This window comes from Octodon degus, unplaced genomic scaffold (genome assembly GCF_000260255.1).
Source record: "Octodon degus isolate 3935 unplaced genomic scaffold, OctDeg1.0 scaffold00041, whole genome shotgun sequence".
NCBI lineage: Eukaryota > Metazoa > Chordata > Mammalia > Rodentia > Octodontidae > Octodon > Octodon degus.
Window position 1 is genome coordinate 7,236,741 of NW_004524617.1, and position 5,942 is coordinate 7,242,682.

Consider the following 5,942-nt stretch of genomic DNA (forward strand, 5'->3'; position numbering starts at 1 on the left):
TTCTCATATGTTGTGAGACTTAATAGACCTTGGAAGGCTAGGACCAAAATGTTGGCTTTCCTTGTGGCCCTCCTTTATCTCTAATTTTGGGCTGCAAACTTAGGTTGTTAACAATCCAGAAGACAAGCTTATTGTTATTACCATACAACCTAGGCTGTTAAGCTTAACCTCACTATCTGTCTGAATATCAAACATCTTAGGCATAACATGGAATAGGTGTTTTTCATCAACTATTGATGAAATTTAAGTCTCTACAGAATATAATAAAAATATTTAAAATTAGAATATATTTTAAAAAATAGACATGAAGAATTATATACTTCTTATGTTTACAAATAATTCCAAAAATCTCACCATATACAACCTTGAAACAGGACAGTCCCACAATATTCCTTTTCCTGTCTCTTGCCTTCATTCACCACCCACGTCTTTTTGAACAGTTATTTACCTAAGAGACAGCACAGCAGCAACTGGCATGTCATGACAAGCAGCCCGTATTCAGAAGACCAGAATGACAGGCACTCCAAACATGAAACTACTATTACAGTTCACCATCTTCAGTGCAGTTCCTTAGTTTACAGGTATCAGTATATGTTATTAGTCAGGGAGAAAATCATTCCAATTAACTGCTAGATTCAAAAATCCTCTGGAGATTCTCAGAATCATTGCCTTGCCCATCTTCTACATAAAACTGTAAGGCTTGACATTGCCATGTTTCCTAGCTCTTCTCCTTTCCCTCTTTTAATTAGTTAGTCCTCGAGATCCTGCTTTCCTTTTACTTGTGTTATACATTTCTATTTGTATTTCTTCTTTTGAATTCTTATACTACGGAGACTATATGATATTTACACATGTGTGTCTGTTTTATTTCACTTATGAGTATATGTTCAAGTTGCATCAACATCAATACAAAGGCTTCAAGTTTTTCATTCTTTATAGCTGAGTAATACTCCATTGTGTAAAAATACCACATCTTTTTCATCCATTCCTCAGGTGATGGGCATCTTGGTTGTTTCCAAGATTTGGCTATCACAAATTGTGCAGCTATAAATATAGGCACACATATATCACTATGATATGATGCTTTCAGATGCTGCGGGAATATTTCTATTAGAGGAATGGCTGGTATAAATGGGATTTCCCATCCAACTTTTCTAAGGAGTCTCCACAGCGATTTCCACAATGGTTGCAAAGGTCTACATTCCCACCAGCAGTGGAGAAGGGTTTCCTTTTACCCACAGCCTCACCAACATTTGTTGTTGGGTGATTTCTTTATGATAACCATTCTTTCGAGGGTGAGATGATATCTCAATGCTGTTGTAATTTGCATTTTGTGGATGGCTAGTGATGTGGAGTATTTTTTCATATATTTATTCGCTTCTTTAATTTAATCCTCTGAGAAGTATGTGTTCAGCTTGTATGCCCATTTCTGGATTGGGTCTTTAAATTTTGGGGCCCGACTGTTCTTTAGTTCTTTATAATTCTAGAGAGCAGACCTTTGTCTGAGTACTTATTTGACATGATTTTTAAAAATTTGTGTTTTGCCTTTTCACTTTGTTGGTAAATTCTTTTGAAGTGAAAAAACTTCTCAGTAAGAGCAGGGCCCTTTTGTTAATTCTTTCAACTATTTCCCATGCGATTTGATTTCTGTTCATGAAGTGTTTGCCTACCCCTATGTCTTCAAGAGTTCCTCCTACTTTCTCTTCCAGGAAATTTAGTGTCTCTGCTTTAAGGTTTAGATCTTTAATCCATTTTGACTTTATATTAGTGCATGGTGATAGACCTGGGTCAAGTTTGAGTTTTTGGCATGTAGAGAGCCAGTTTCTCCAGCACCATTTGTTAAAGAGGCTATCTTTCTTCTATTGAGTATGTTTTGCCCTTTGTGAAAGATAAGGTGGCCGATAGTATACATAGTGCCTTCAGCGTCTTCTAATCTATTCCATTGATTCTCAAGACTATTTTGTTGCCAGTACCATGCTGATTTTATCACATTAGCCTGGTAGTATAATTTCAGGTCAGGAATTTTAATGCCTCCTGCCTTGACTTTATTGCTCAGGGTTGTCTTTGCTATTCTAGGTCTCTTCTGGTTCCGAATAAATATTAGGAATGATTTCTCTAGCTCTGTGAGGTATGTTGCTGGTAGACTGATAGGGATTGCATTAAATCTATACAGCAATTTTGGGTGTATGGCCATCTTCACAATGTTGGTTCTTCCTATCCAGGAGCATGGAATATCTTTCCATTTTCAGAAATCCTCTATGATATCTTTATTAAGAGTACTGTAATTTTCCTTGAAAATATCTTTGACTTCTTTAGTTAGATGAATTCCAAGGCATTTCAGTTTCCTTGGTGCAATTTTAAAAGGTATTATTTCTATAATTTCTCTCTCAGTGTGTTTGTTATCTGTGTAGATGAATGCTATTGACTTTTGGGTATTGACTTTATAACCTGCTATGCTACTGAATTTCTGTATTAATTCTAGTAGCTTCTTGGTGGAGTTTTTTGGGTCTTCCAAGTAAAGTATCATGTCATCTGCAAATAAAGATAATTTAACTTCTTCTTTACCTATTCTTCTTCCTTTGATTTCTTTCTCTTGTATAATGGCTGTAGGTAATGATTCCAGAACTATATTGAATAGGAGTGGTGATAGAGGACATCCTTGTCTTGTATCAGATCTATGAGTAAAAGATTTCAGTTTTTACCCATTTAGAATTATGTTAGCCTTTGTTTTTTTTTCTTTTTGTGTCAGAATCGAGGATTGAGCTCAGGCCCTTGAGCTTGCCAGGCAAGTGCTTAATCGACTGAGCCATCTCCCTGGTACCATGCCGTAGGGTTTTTATAAATGGCTTTTATCAGATTGAAGTAGAGGCCATCTATTCCAATTTTCTGTAAAACCTTGAACATGAATGAGTGTTGGACTTTGTCAAAAACCTTTTCTGCATCAATGGAGATGATCATGTGGATTTTAGTTTTCTCTCAATTGATATAGTTTATGACATTTATAGATTTTCGAATATTGAACCATCCTTGCATCCCTGGGATGAATCCTACCTGGTCATGGTGTATGATATACTTGATGATTTGCTGTATTCAATTCGCTAAGATTTTATTGAGGATTTTGGCATCTATGTGCATGAGGGAGATTGGCCCGTAGTTCTCTTTCTTAGTTGCGTCTTTCCCCGGTTTTAGTATCTTGCCTCCAGTAGAGGTTTTGGGAGGATTACTACTTTCAATCTCATGGAAGAGTTTGAGGAGTGTAGGGACCACATCTTCTGTAAATTTCTCGTAGAATTCAGGTGTGAATCCATCCAGACCTGGACTTTTCTTTGTCAGTAGGTTTTTAATTACATCTCATATTTCATTGGCCGTTATTGGGCTATTGAGAGTGGTTATACGTTGTCGATTCAGTTGTGGTACTTTGTACTTTTGTAGGAATCTGTCCATTTCTTCTGTGTCTACTAATCTGTGAGAGTAAATATTCTCAAAATAGGTATTTATAATCTTCTGAATTTCCACTGGGGCTGTTGTAATTACAACCTTTTCATTCCTTATTGCTTGTATTTGAATTTTTTCTTTCCTCTTTTTGATGAGGTTAGCTAGGGCCTTATCGATTTTATTTAATGTTTCAAACAACCAGTTTTTTGCTTTCTTAATTCTTCGAATTGTTTTCTTCATCTCAATTGAATTAATTTTAGCTCTAATCTTTCTGATTTCTTCCCGTCTTTGGGCTCTGGGTTTGGTTTGCTCTTCCTTTTCTACTTGTTGAAGGTGTAGCATTAGGGTATTTATTTGTTCACGTTCTTTTTTCCTAATATGTGAGTTCATAGTTATGAATTTCCCTCTGAGAACTTATTTCATTTTATCCCATAAATTATGATAAGTTGTGTTTGAAATTTCATTGAATTGTAAATGTTGTTGAATTTCTTGGTTTTTTTTTTTTCATCTGTGACCCATTGGTTGCTGAGTATGCTGTCATTTAATTTTCATTTATTTAATATTTTTTCTGGTTACTTTTGTCATTTATTTCCAGTTTCATTGCACTGTGGTCAGATAATGTGCATGGGAGAATTTCTGTTTTCTTACATACACTTAAGTATGACCTATGGACCAGTATGTGGTCTATTTTAGAATATGACCCATGTGCAGCTGAGAAAAATATATATTCAGTTGTGTTTGCGTGGAACACTCTGTATATGTCCCACCAAGTCCATTTGATTCAAACTGTGATTCAATTCTGTTATTTCTTTGCTAAGGTTTTCTCTGGTGTATCTATCTTTTGGGGACAATAGGGTGTTAAGTTCTCCTGTTAAGATTTTCGTATTGGATATTAGATTTTACATGTCCATTAAGATTTCCTATATATAGTGGTGTGCTCCTGTGTTTGGTACATACATATTTATGAGTGTTACCTCTTCCTCTTGAATTTTTCCCCTAACCAGTGTATAGTGGCCTTCTTTATTTTGCTTGATCATTGTTGGTTTGAAGTTGAGACTGTCTGAGAATAGGATTGCTACCCCTGCTTTTTTCTGAGATGCTGGGAATTGTGGTATTGTGTTCCATCCTTTAAGTTTCAGCCTATGAATGTGTTTATGAATTTAAATGTGTTTCTTGTATACAGCATATTATTGCATTTTGTTTCCTAGTCCACCGTGCCAGTCTATTTCTCTTAATTGGTGAATTGAGTCCATTTACATTGATGCTTAGAATTGACATGTATTTACTTACAATTGACATATTATTTACCTGTTGTCTTTTACTCCTTTTGCTCCTGTGTTTAATTGCTTGCCCTATTTAGTTATTTGCTTGTGATCTCATTCTTTGAGTTCTGATCATTTTAGTCCCTCACTAGAACATCTTTAAGTTGCCTTTGTAATGTTGGCTTTCTCTTCATGATATTCTTTAGCTTTTCATTTTCTTGATAATATTTCACTTCTTCATCAAACATGAAAGAGAGTTTTGCAGGATATAGTAGTCTGGGATGGCATATTTTTCATAGAGGAATTGAAGTACTCTGCTCCATGCTCTTCTTGCCGTCATGGATTGTGAAGAGAAGTCAACTGTAATTCTGATGGGTATTCTTTTGAATGTGATCTGCTTCTTTTCTCTAGTGGCTTTCAGTATAGTATTCTCGTGCTGAATTTCTGGGATCTTGACTATTATATGTCTCAGTGTGTTTTTAATTGTTTTCAGGCTTGGCATTCTGTATGCTTTGGTTACCTGAATATGAGATTGTTTCCTCATATTTGGGAAGTTTTCTGCTATTATGCCCATAATTTTTTAATGTCATTTGTATTGACTCCTTCTTTCTCATAGATGCCTATTAATCTCACATTGTTCATCTTTTCATCATCTTGCATGTGATGGATTATTTTTTTCTGCATCGTATTTTCTTAAGAGATCCTTTCTTACCTTTTCACTAGCTGCACCAGAGTCTTCAAGATTTGAAACTCTTCACTTTCACATGAATGATTTTGCAAGCTTGTGATTGAGAGTTTCATTTCCTCAATATCTCTTTGACTCTGCTTCTTGCGATCTGTTTATTTCCTGTATTTCTCATTCAAGTAATCCGTCGTTTTTCTAGTCTCCTCTATTATTTTATCAATGTCTTCTTTATAAGCAGTTATAAATTCTTTCACTGCAGTGTTTTTTCAGATTGGGTTTCCTCACTATGTTTCTGTAGTTGATTCTTATTTCAGATACTATGAGTTCTGAAGAATTCTTTTTTTATTTCAAAAAGAATTCCTCTCTGAGTTACTCTATGACTTTCTGCTGTTCCTATTTACTATAGACGCTATTAATTCGTACATTTGAGCTGAGCTAGTAGACAACAATTCCGTTCTGAGTTCCTCTATGACTTTCTGCTGTTGCTTATTTACTATGGACACTATTAATTCATACATTTCAGCTGAGCTAGTGTCCTCTGCACTTGTTCTGGGTGGTCA